This window comes from Carcharhinus amblyrhynchos, unplaced genomic scaffold (assembly GCF_965287045.1).
Source record: "Carcharhinus amblyrhynchos unplaced genomic scaffold, sCarAmb.v2.hapA chromosome_201, whole genome shotgun sequence".
Taxonomy (NCBI): Eukaryota; Metazoa; Chordata; class Chondrichthyes; order Carcharhiniformes; family Carcharhinidae; genus Carcharhinus; species Carcharhinus amblyrhynchos.
In genome coordinates this window covers 292,501-305,725 of record NW_027649941.1, presented here as the reverse complement: position 1 = coordinate 305,725, position 13,225 = coordinate 292,501, and positions in this window count along the sequence as shown.

The window sequence follows — 13,225 nt, the reverse complement described above, 5'->3', positions numbered from 1 at the left end:
AGCCAGGGGACAACATGAACCAGTCGGACTTTGTCTCTGGCGAAGCAGGGGCAAAAGATGAACCAACCGCGGGGGAAAACATTAACCCACCGAGGAAAACATTCACCAGTCGGGGAAAACTTTCACCTCTCCCTCTGTCTCTCTGTGTCCCAGGAAGCTGATCCAGTCTGAATGTAGGCCTTGCTTGTGAGGCGAATCATTCACGTTGACACCTTTGAATATCGATTCCCCCCTCTCTCTCTCTGCCTGCCTGCCTGCCTGTCTGTCTGTCTGTCTGCCTGACTCTCTCAGTAACTTCACTTCAATGTGAATGTAAGCCTGACTTCGGACACTTCATCCACTTTAAAAACTCACTCGCTGCCTCTCGCAGTTCCGGCACAGGTCGAGTGCTGGATTGAGTGCGCGGGAGAGGTGAGTGTTGACACAGGTGCAGGTAACTGTCAACAAAGCTTTGAAGAAATGACATGCAGTGTTTGTAAACATGCTGAGGTTATGGGAAGGTCAGTGTATCAGCCAGGTGGGGGAAGGGAGGCTTCCACTTGCCAGGGGAAAACAGTTACCAGCTGCTGCTGCGGTGTGGGCAATGGCAGTCCCCCCCTTGGATTTTGTACCCTCTGCACAAGCAGGAGCAAAACATGAACCACTTGGACGTGCTGCCTGGAGCAGAAGGGAAAACATTCACCACTTAGACTCTGGTCCCTGGGGTCGAAGGGAAGACGTGAAACCAGTTGCACTTAGTCTCCAGAGAAGCAGGGGCAAAACACTCACCAGTCGGGGAAAACATGAACCAGTCGGACCGAGTCCCCGGAGAAGCGGCGGGGCAAGCATTCACCAGGCAGCAGGAGTCCCTGGAGAACCGAGGGGAAAACATTAACCAGTTGGGCTTGGTCCCTGTAGCAGCAGAGGCAAAACATTCACCAGACGGGGAAAACATTAACCAGTCGGGCAAAACATTAACCAGGAAGCCGCAGCCGCTGGTGCATCATGCAAGTCATTAACCAGTTGGTACTTTGTCCCTGGGAGCAGCAGGGAAAGCATAAACCAGCCGGGGAAAACATTAACCAGAAAGCCGCAGCCGCTGCAGCATCGTGGAAGCCATTGACCAGTCGGTACATTGCCCCTGGGAGCAGCAGGGAACACATTAACCAGTCGGGCAAAACATTAACCAGTCGGGCAAAACATTTACCAGAAAGCTGCAGCCGCTGGAGGACCGTGGAAGTCATTAACCAGTCGGTACTTTGTCCCTGGGAGCAGCAGTGAAAACATTGACCCGTCGGGGAAAACATTAAGCAGCAAGCCGCAGCCGCTGGAGGATCGTGGAAGTCATTAACCAGTCGGTACTTTGTCCCTGGGAGCAGCAGGGAACACATTAACCAGTCGGGCAAAACATTAACCAGTCGGGCAAAACATTAACCAGAAAGCTGCAGCCGCTGGAGGATCGTGGAAGTCATTAACCAGTCGGTACTTTGTCCCTGGGAGCAGCAGGGAACACATTAACCAGTCGGGCAAAACATTAACCAGTCGGGCAAAACATTAACCAGAAAGCTGCAGCCGCTGGAGGATCGTGGAAGTCATTAACCAGTCGGTACTTTGTCCCTGGAGCAGCAGTGAAAACAATACCCCGTCGGGCAAAACATTAACCAGAAAGCCGCAGCCGCTGGAGGATCGTGGAAGTCATTAACCAGTCGGTACTTGGTCCCTGGGAGCAGAAGGGAAAACATTAACCAGCCGGGGAGAACATTAAACAGGAAGCCACAGCCGCTGGAGGATCGTGGAAGTCATTAACCAGTCGGTACTTTGTCCCTGGGAGCAGCAGGCAAAACATTAAACCGTCGGGGAAAACATTGAGCAGCAAGCCGCAGCCGCTGGAGCATCGTGGAAGTCATTAACCAGTCGGTACTTTGTCCCTGGAGCAGCAGGCAAAACATTAACCAGTCGGGCAAAACATTAACCAGAAAGCCGCAGCCGCTGGAGCATCGTGGAAGTCATTAACCAGTCGGTACTTTGTCCCTGGAGCAGCAGGCAAAACATTAACCAGCCGGGGAAAACATTGAGCAGCAAGCCGAAGCCGCTGGAGCATCGTGGAAGTCATTAACCAGTCGGTACTTTGTCCCTGGAGCAGCAGGCAAAACATTAACCAGCCGGGGAAAACATTGAGCAGCAAACCGCAGCCGCTGGAGCATCGTGGAAGTCATTAACCAGTCGGTACTTTGTCCCTGGAGCAGCAGGCAAAACATTAACCAGTCGGGGAAAACATTGAGCAGCAAGCCGCAGCCGCTGGAGCATCGTGGAAGTCATTAACCAGTCGGTACTTTGTCCCTGGAGCAGCAGGCAAAACATTAACCAGCCGGGGAAAACATTGAGCAGCAAGCCGCAGCCGCTGGAGCATCGTGGAAGTCATTAACCAGTCGGTACTTTGTCCCTGGAGCAGCAGGCAAAACATTAACCAGCCGGGGAAAACATTGAGCAGCAAGCCGCAGCCGCTGGAGCATCGTGGAAGTCATTAACCAGTCGGTACTTTGTCCCTGGAGCAGCAGGCAAAACATTAACCAGTCGGGGAAAACATTGAGCAGGAAGCCGCAGCCGCTGGAGCATCGTGGAAGTCATTAACCAGTCGGTACTTTGTCCCTGGAGCAGCAGGCAAAACATTAACCAGTCGGGGAAAACATTGAGCAGCAAGCCGCAGCCGCTGGAGCATCGTGGAAGTCATTAACCAGTCGGTACTTTGTCCCTGGAGCAGCAGGCAAAACATTAACCAGCCGGGGAAAACATTGAGCAGCAAGCCGCAGCCGCTGGAGCATCGTGGAAGTCATTAACCAGTCGGTACTTTGTCCCTGGAGCAGCAGGCAAAACATTAACCAGTCGGGGAAAACATTGAGCAGCAAGCCGCAGCCGCTGGAGCATCGTGGAAGTCATTAACCAGTCGGTACTTTGTCCCTGGAGCAGCAGGCAAAACATTAACCAGCCGGGGAAAACATTGAGCAGCAAGCCGCAGCCGCTGGAGCATCGTGGAAGTCATTAACCAGTCGGTACTTTGTCCCTGGAGCAGCAGGCAAAACATTAACCAGTCGGGGAAAACATTGAGCAGCAAGCCGCAGCCGCTGGAGCATCGTGGAAGTCATTAACCAGTCGGTACTTTGTCCCTGGAGCAGCAGGCAAAACATTAACCAGCCGGGGAAAACATTGAGCAGCAAGCCGCAGCCGCTGGAGCATCGTGGAAGTCATTAACCAGTCGGTACTTTGTCCCTGGAGCAGCAGGCAAAACATTAACCAGTCGGGGAAAACATTGAGCAGCAAGCCGCAGCCGCTGGAGCGTCGGGCAAGTCATTAACCAGTCCGAACTTTGTCCCTGGAGCAGCAGGGAAAACATTAACCAGTGGCGGAAAGCATGAAGCAGTCGGAGAAAACATTAACCACCAACGCCGCAGCCGCTGGAGCGTCGGGCAAGTCATTAACCAGTCGAAATTTGGTCCCTGGAGCAGCGGGGAAAACATTAACCAGTTGGGGACAACATTAACCAGTCGGGGACAGCATTAACCAGTGCATAGTTTGTCGACCTGTAGGCGGCGCTCTGGAAGGACCTGCCGCCCGGGGGGTGGCGTTTCGGGGACGGGGAGACCCCCAGCAAGGCGGCCTGGCCGTTGGAATTGAGAAAAAATGCTTCTTAAAAAAGAACCGTGGTCGGCTAAGGGAGTCAATTTGACCAGCCATACCGCCGGCGGAGCCTCCTCGGCGGTAGGACTACCGGAGGGTTTCCCGCTGACGTAAGCGAAGGCCGATTGCGGTCAGGTGGGTTGGCGGGGTACCTGCAGATTAGTAGGAGGGCGAAAACGGTGGTAAAACATTAACCAGTTTTGGAGATCCAAGGAAGTACACGGCCGAGAGTGAGAAGTGGTCCCCGACCGAGGTCCCATGTCTGCTGGGGCCGCCACGGGCGGCCGCCCCGACGGCCATTCGGCCGGAATGGGCTAGTATTTTCCCGAATTTCTAGCTCTTTCTCCGGCTTGTTTGGCCGTGGGGAAAGCGGCTGCCTGGTGGCCAGCGGCAGACAGGGAAGCCCTCCCCTCGCGTAAGGGACCCGAGGAGCCCCGGAGGCACCCGGGGAGGGGGACCGGCGGCGGCCGGAACGGAGGAGTAGCCAGCCCGCGGAGTATGGAGCTGGTGAAACTCATTAACCAGTTGGGACTTAGTCTCTGGCAGAGAGACGGTCCAGCCAGCCAGCTGGTGTGAGGCACCCGATCTGCCCGGTGGCAGCCGGGGAGAAGCACCGCTGGCACGGGCAACATTTGAAAATCAGCCCGCGGTGTATGGACCCTGTGTAACTCATTAACCAGTTGGGACTTAGTCTCTGGCAGAGACGTGGTCAAGCCAGCTGGTGTGAGCGGCCCGGTGTGCCCTGCCGCCCGGGGGGTGACGTCCCTGGGACGGGGAGACCCCCAGCAAGGCGGCCTGGCCGTTGGAATTGAGAAAAAATGCTGTTTAAAAAAGAACCGTGGTCGGCTAAGGGAGTCAATTTGACCAGCCATACCGCCGGCGGAGCCTCCTCGGCGGTAGGACTACCGGAGGGTTTCCCGCTGACGTAAGCGAAGGCCGATTGCGGTCAGGTGGGTTGGCGGGGTACCTGCAGATTAGTAGGAGGGCGAAAACGGTGGTAAAACATTAACCAGTTTTGGAGATCCAAGGAAGTACACGGCCGATAGTGAGAAGTGGTCCCCGACCGAGGTCCCATGTCTGCTGGGGCCGCCACGGGCTGCCGCCCCGACGGCCATTCGGCCGGAATGGGCTAGTATTTTCCCGAATTTCTAGCTCTTTCTCCGGCTTGTTTGGCCGTGGGGAAAGCGGCTGCCTGGTGGCCAGCGGCAGACAGGGAAGCCCTCCCCTCGCGTAAGGGACCCGAGGAGCCCCGGAGGCACCCGGGGAGGAGGACCGGCGGCGGCCGGAACGGAGGAGTAGCCAGCCCGCGGAGTACGGAGCTGGTGAAACTCATTAACCAGTTGGGACTTAGTCTCTGGCAGAGAGACGGTCCAGCCAGCTGGTGCGAGGCACCCGACTTGACCGGTGGAAGCCGGGAAGAAGCACTGCCAGCAGGGGCAACAGTTGAGCAAAAGCCCGCGGTGTATGGACCCTGTGTAACTCATTAACCAGTTCGGATTTCGTCTCTGGCAGAGAGACGGTCCAGCCTGCCAGCTGGTGTGAGGCACCCGATTTGCCCGGTGGCAGACGGGGAGAAGCACCGCTGGCACGGGCAACATTTGAAAATCAGCCCGCGGTGTATGGACCCTGTGTAACTCATTAACCAGTTTGGACTTAGTCTCTGGCAGAGAGATGGTCCAGCCAGCTGGTGTGAGCGGCCCGGTGTGCCCTGCCGCCCGGGGGGTGACGTCCCTGGGACGGGGAGACCCCCAGCAAGGCGGCCTGGCCGTTGGAATTGAGAAAAAATGCTGTTTAAAAAAGAACCGTGGTCGGCTAAGGGAGTCAATTTGACCAGCCATACCGCCGGCGGAGCCTCCTCGGCGGTAGGACTACCGGAGGGTTTCCCGCTGACGTAAGCGAAGGCCGATTGCGGTCAGGTGGGTTGGCGGGGTACCTGCAGATTAGTAGGAGGGCGAAAACGGTGGTAAAACATTAACCAGTTTTGGAGATCCAAGGAAGTACACGGCCGAGAGTGAGAAGTGGTCCCCGACCGAGGTCCCATGTCTGCTGGGGCCGCCACGGGCTGCCGCCCCGACGGCCATTCGGCCGGAATGGGCTAGTATTTTCCCGAATTTCTAGCCCTTTCTCCGGCTTGTTTGGCCGTGGGGAAAGCGGCTGCCTGGTGGCCAGTGGCAGACAGGGAAGCCCTCCCCTCGCGTAAGGGACCCGAGGAGCCCCGGAGGCACCCGGGGAGGAGGACCGGCGGCGGCCGGAACGGAGGAGTAGCCAGCCCGCGGAGTACGGAGCTGGTGAAACTCATTAACCAGTTGGGACTTAGTCTCTGGCAGAGAGACGGTCCAGCCAGCTGGTGCGAGGCACCCGACTTGACCGGTGGAAGCCGGGAAGAAGCACTGCCGGCAGGGGCAACAGTTGAGCAAAAGCCCGCGGTGTATGGACCCTGTGTAACTCATTAACCAGTTCGGATTTCGTCTCTGGCAGAGAGACGGTCCAGCCTGCCAGCTGGTGTGAGGCACCCGATTTGCCCGGTGGTAGCCGGGGAGAAGCACCGCTGGCACGGGCAACATTTGAAAATCAGCCCGCGGTGTATGGACCCTGTGTAACTCATTAACCAGTTTGGACTTAGTCTCTGGCAGAGAGATGGTCCAGCCAGCTGGTGTGAGGGGCCCGGTTTGCCCGGTGGTAGCCGGGCAGAAGCACTGCTGGCGGGGGCGACAGTTGAAGAAAAGCCCTTGGTGTATGGAGCCGGTGTAACTCATTAACCAGTTTGGACTTAGTCTCTGGCAGAGAGATGGTCCAGCCAGCTGGTGACAGGGGCCCCGATTTGCCCGGTGGTAGCCGGGCAGAAGCACTGCTGGCGGGGGCAACAGTTGAAAAAAAGCCCGCGGTGTATGGTGCCGGTGTAACTCATTAACCAGTTTGGACTTAGTCTCTGGCAGAGAGATGGTCCAGGGGTACTTCGGGCCTTTGAAAAAAAATGCACCTCAGGGTGCGGTGGTCCCACCGAATTTGAGGCTCCCTGAGCGGTCAGAGCAAGGAGCAGGAGCGCGGTGGGAAGTCTATGGGGCAGATCCGGTCGGCGAACCGGGCCCAGAGTGCGTGGTTTCCGGCAGAGGCCGGCGGGTCAGTCCCTTGGGACTAGTCTCCGGCAATTTCCAGCAGAGCTTCAGGGAGGCTGGTTAATGGTTTGCCGGACGGAAGTCTATGGGGCAGATCCGGTCGGCGAACCGGGGACACAGTGCGTGGTTTCCCGCAGAGGTCGGAGGGTCAGTCCCTTGGAGGTATCCGCAGGCAATTCCCAGCACAGCTGCTGGGAGGCTGGTTAATGGTTTGTCCTCGGGAGCCTCCATGAAGGTTCGACAGATCCGGTTTGCGGGCCTCCCAGGCACCTTCCCCGGTAGGACTACCGGGGACACCCCGCCCAGGTGGCCACCAGCCATTTCTGGATAGGTGGGTTGGCGGGGTGCCCGGAGATTTTCGGGAACTCGTTTTTCAGAACATTTTTGGTCAATGGGAGTGACTGAAAAAGATACCCAGGAAAGTGTTACTTCGCGGATGGGGACTTTGGGCAAATATAAGTCCTTTTGAAGTGCACTCAAGTGTCTGATGGGTCGCCAGACACTTTGTCATTTTTTCGAAAATTCCTGGGTTTGTTCTGGAAAACGGCTAGAGTTGCCTGGCCGGTGGTGACTCTAGTCAGATATATATATTATAGGCTAGTATATATATCAATAAACAATTGTCGGGTGGTCGTGCAGACGCCTTGTCAATGGTTTATTTAGCAAAATGCACTTTGGGCGAAGAGTGCTGGCACTTCGGGTGCAGAGTGCCGAGTTCCTACGCACGCCGGGCAACACGAGAAAGCAGTGCGTTAGCCAACGGAACTGGAGTGTCCACAGTTCCATGCCTATAAGCTTGCACCTATAGGCTCGAGGTCAAGGCACTTTTGGGGCAGAGTGCCTGCACTTTGAGAGGGCAAAGTGCAAAGTTCCTTTCGCTGGTTTGCTTTCCATGCGGCTTTGGGGGAATCTGGAAGCGGTTCCAGTTCTAAGCCGAAAACTAACGGACCTAATGGCTCGAAATGAAAAAAAGGGCACTTTTGGTGCAGAGTGCCAGCACTTTGAGGCAGCAAAGTGCTAAGTTCCTTTTATGTTGCATTCTAAAGAAATGGATTAGATACACAAGAATGCAAGGCAACGCTCGGCGGCCGGCTCGAAACCGTGCGATTGCTTAAGTGGATAATGCTGATATGACCTGGCGGTCAAAAAGATTCTAAGTCCGAAACTTTGAACCTGACGGCTCGAACGTTTTAACAAAAAGGGCACTTTTGGTGCAGAGTGCCAGCACTTTGAGGCAGCAAAGTGCTAAGTTCCTTTTATTTTGCATTCTAAAGAAATGGATTAGATACACAAGAATGCAAGGCAACGCTCGGCGGCCGGCTCGAAACCGTGCGATTGCTTAAGTGGATAATGGTTATGTGACCTGGCGGTCAAAAAGATTCTAAGTCCGAAACTTTGAACCTGACGGCTCGAACGCTTTAAAAACAAGGGCACTTTTGGTGCAGAGTGCCAGCACTTTGAGGCAGCAAAGTGCCGTGTTCCGTACATGTTGCATTCTAAAGAGATGGATGAGATACATAAGAATGCAAGGCAACGCTCGGCGGCCGGCTCGAAACCGTGCGATTGCTTAACTGGACAATGTCTCAGATATGTGACCTGGCGGTCAAAAGATCCTAAGTCCGAAACTTTGAACCTGACGGCTCGAACGTTTTAAAAACAAGGGCACTTTTGGTGCAGAGTGCCAGCACTTTGAGGCAGCAAAGTGCCGTGTTCCGTACATGTTGCATTCTAAAGAGATGGATGAGATACATAAGAATGCAAGGCAACGCTCGGCGGCCGGCTCGAAACCGTGCGATTGCTTAACTGGACAATGTCTCAGATATGTGACCTGGCGGTCACAGATGCCATCCTCTGGCGTTCGATGGGAACTACGGTGAGCTGGAATGTTCCCCATCGTCGCCTACAAACTCCATGATTGACATTTATTTCACGTCCCTGGTGGTAGGGATCTCAGTGTGGTGGTGTGTGTGTGCGTTGGGTGCCGTGCTAAGTGGTGACCTCCCGTGCCGACAAGAACTTGTAGGTACTGGGGGGGCCCTTGGCGGCCCATCGTGCATGTAGTTCACGACGCTTGGGTGGCGTGCTAAGTGGTGACCTCCCGTGCCGACAAGCACTTGTAGGTACTGGGGGGGCCCTTGGCGGCCCATCGTGCATGTGCTGCAGACGCTTGGGTGGCGTGCTAAGTGGTGACCTCCCGTGCCGACAAGGACTTGTAGGTACTGGGGGGGCCCTTGGCGGCCCATCGTTCATGTAGTGCATGCCGCTTGGGTGCCGTGCTAAGTGGTGACCTCCCGTGCCGACAAACACTTGTAGGTACTGGGGGGGCCCTTGGCGGCCCATCGTGCGTGTGCTGCAGCCGCTTGGGTGGCGTGCTAAGTGGTGACCTCCCGTGCCGACAAGAACTTGTAGGTACTGGGGGGGCCCTTGGCGGCCCATCGTGCATGCACTGCTGCAGAACGCTGAGAGTTGGCCCTCCGCTGACCCGGATTTCTTCCGGGTGGATGGACGTTGTCGTTTCGTTGTCTGGGAGACCAAGGCGATCCGCGAGTGCACTTCGGTGCAAGAGGCACGTGACGGTTCCTGAAACGGGCCAGTGATCGGCACTCACTGCTTGGCGAACCCGTTCTTCAGGCCGGCAAACTATTTCTCTACCATTACGGCAGGTGTGCAGCACGACACACGGCTCGGCAATGTGGCATTTCCTTTTTGTGGCGTGTTGTGCATCTGCCGTTCCGGCCGGTTGCACCCACTTTTGGTACCTGGGACGAGCACGGTCTTCCTTGTCGGCGAGGGAAGATCGTTGCGCAGGCCGCTCGCCCGGTTCTGACAGCTCAACACAATGGCCTTGTTCCTCCGTGCAGTAGGTGAGTTGGAGGGGGCACCTCCCACCTAACTAACCGCAACCCTAGGGCATCACTGATGCCGGCACGCCCCGCACTCGTTCTTCCTGCGAAGGGGGCTACCATGTTCCGAACAAAAGGGCGAGGAGAGGTGAGCAAATAAGCCCTAGACAAATCCGCACTGAGCTGACAGGAGAGTCTTTCCCGTTCTGATGATAACCAAAGGGCGGAAACATATATGAAGGAACGCTGGTCGCAAATGAGCCCCGCGGCGGCGGGATTGCGCTTGCATTCCGGGAGGCGTTTGTGTGTCCGTGTCACGGGGGTGGCGCAGCTGCTGCAGTGGTTTTCGAACTCAACTGAGTGGCGGTGTCCAACCCCAGCACGCCACGCACCTGCCCTCCTGCCTTGCATGCGCCGGAAGGTGACTGTGTCAACGGTGGTGGTTCGGCTGCTTGAGTCGTCTGCCGACTCAACTCAGTGGCGTGGTCCGACCCCAGCACGCCACGCACCTGACCGCCTGGCTTGCATCCGAGAAGGCGTTTGTGCGACCCGTGTCACGGCGGCGGCTCAGCTTCCCGAGTGGTCTTCGTACTCAACTCGGTGGCGGGGCTCGACCCCAGCACGACGCGCACCTGTCCTGCTTGCTTGCATCCGAGACGGCGTTTGTGTGTCCCCGTGTCACGGTGGCGGTTCAGCTGCTGCAAGTCGTTGGCGGACTCAACCGAGTGGCGGTGTCCAACACGAGCAGGCCACGCACTTTCGAGTGCTTGCTCGGCTGGCTGGCATCCGAGGGAGGCGTTTGTGTGTCCGTGTCACGGCGGGGGCTCAGCTGCCTGAGTGGTTTCCCAACTCAACTCAGCGGCGGAGTCCAACCCCAGCACGCCACGCACCTGACCTCTTCGTCTGCTGGCCTCCGACAAGCCGCTGTGGTGTGCCCGTGCCAGGGCGTTGGTTCGGCTGCTGCCGGCGTTTGCCCACTCAACCCTGTGGCCTTGGTCCGACCCCAGCACGGCACGCACCTGTCCTGCCCGCTTTAGTCCGGGAAGGCGTTTGTGTGTCCGTGTCACGGCGGCGGTCCAGCTGCTCGAGTGGTGGGCCAAAACTCCGTGCCGTGGCTCGGTCCAACCTCAGCACGCCGCGCACTTGTAACGCTGGCTTGCATCCACCAGGTGGCGCCCGTGTCACGTGGGTGGCGCAGCCGCTCGCAGTCGTTCGCCGACTCAACTCAGTGGCGGTGTCCGGCACCAGCACGGCGGGCTCCTGTTCTCCTTGCATGCATCCGAGTAGGCGTTTGTGCGACCCGTGTCACGGCGGGGGCTCAGCTGCTGGAGTGGTCTCCGGACTCAACTCAGTGGCGGGGTCCAACCCCAGCACGCCGCGCACCTGACCTGCTTGACTTGCATCCCGGGGAGGAGGGCGGTTGTGCGTCCGTGTCACGGCGGTTGGCACAGCTGCTCGAGTGGTCGGTTAACTCAACGCAGTGGCGGTGTCCGTTCACAGCACGTGGACCTCCTATCGATGCTTGCAGCCCCGGAGGTGTGTTCTTTGTGCGTGTGTCTGTGTGCCTCCGTGTAAGGGCCGTGCTTCCGCTGCTGCAGTGGCTAACCCGACTCAACTCACTGGCGGTGCCTCGACACCAGCACGCCACGCACCTGACCTGCTGGCTTGCATCCGAGAAGGCGTTTGTGTGACCGTGTAACGGCGGTGGCTCAGCTGCGCGAGTGGTCTCCGGACTCAACTCGGTGGCGGTGTCCAGCCCCGGCACGCCACGCACCTGACCTGCTTGCTTGCATCCGAGAAGGCGTTTGCGTGTCCGTGTCACGGTGCTGGCTCAGCCTCGTCGAGTGGTCGGTTAACACAAGGCAGTGGCGGTGCCCGACCCAAGCACGCTGCGCACCTGTCCTGCTTGCTTGCATCCGACAAGCCGTTTGTGTGCCCGTGTCAGGCGGTGGTTCAGCGGCTTGAGCCGTTGGCTCGCTCAACTCAGTGGCGGTGCCTCGACACCAGCACGCCACGCACCTGACCTGCTGGCTTGCATCCGAGGAGGCGTTTGTGTGACCGTGTAACGGCGGTGGCTCAGCTGCGCGAGTGGTCTCCGGACTCAACTCGGTGGCGGTGTCCAGCCCCGGCACGCCACGCACCTGACCTGCTGGCTTGCATCCGAGAAGGCGTTTGCGTGTCCGTGTCACGGTGCTGGCTCAGCTTCCTGAGTGGCACGCCAACTCAACTCACTCGCGCTGACCGTCTGGCTGCACGGCGTGCACCCAGTCACCTTCCACCATCGTAAGCAGCGGTGCCTGTGGCTACCCAGCAGGGCACGTCATATATGTGGAAACCCTTTCAAACGCACTTCTGTCATATGGCATAGCTCGTGAGTGTGATGGGGCGGCACACTCTGGCAGGCGGGCAGCCGGCTGGCTAAGAACGGTACCATGAAAGAAAAAAACGAGTAACTAGCCCGTGGCGGACTCGTGAGTGTGATGGGGCGGCACACTCTGGCAGGCATGGCATCTGGCAATGGAACGGTGACTTAAATAAAAACCAGTAACTGGCACGTGGCAAACTCGTGAGTGTGATGGGGCGGCACACTCTAGCATGGATGGCATCTGGCAACGGAACGCTAACGAAATAAAAATGAGTAACTGGCGCGTGTGGCTAACTCGTGAGTGTGATGGGGCGGCACACTCTAGCATGGATGGCATCTGGCAATGGAACGGTCGCTGTACAAAATAAAAACGAGTAACTGGCGCGTGGCAAACTCGTGAGTGTGTTGGGGCGGCACACTCTGGCCGGTGGTTGCATGAGAAGGGTACCATATAAAAAAAACGAGTTCATTATTATGGCAAACTCGTAAAGTGTGCTGACAGGACACACTATGAAATAAAGTTGTCAAGAGAAAGGTACCATATTTAAAAACAAACGAGTTTCTAGCCCGTGACCAACTCGTGAGTGTGATGGCAGACACACTCTGAAAGCCAGTTGCCTGAGAACGGGCCCATGCTGATTAAAAAAAAAACGAGTAGCTAACCCGTGACCAACTCGTGAGTGTGATGGCAGACACACTCTGAAAGCCAGTTGCCTGAGAACGGGCCCATGCAGATTAAAAAAAAACGAGTTACTCTAGCCCGTGACCAAATCGTGAGTGTGATGGCAGACACACTCTGAAAGCCAGTTTGCCTGAGAACATTGTTAAAAATAAAACGAGTCAGTGGCCCGTGGCGAACTCGTGAGTGTGGTGGGGCGGCACACTCTGGCCGGTGGTTGTATGAGAAGGGTACCATGAAAAACGAGTTAATGAATGATGAATGAGAAACTCGTGAGTGTGAAGGGGCGGCACACTCTGACAGCCGGCTGCCTGAGATTGAAAGCCTAAGAAAAAAAAAACGAGTGACTGTCATGATGGCGAAGTGCTGAGTGTGAAGGGGCGACACACTCTGAAAGTTGTCTGGGAAGGCTGGAGTTTGAAAAACGAGTTAGAGGCGGACTCGTTGAGAGAGAGAGAGAGTGTGAAGGGGCGGCACACTCTGACAGGCGGTTGTCTGAGATGAGAACATGGGGAGCTAACCGATAAGCGGGAAGCGTTTGCGTGTGGCCGTGTGACGGCGGTGTGTT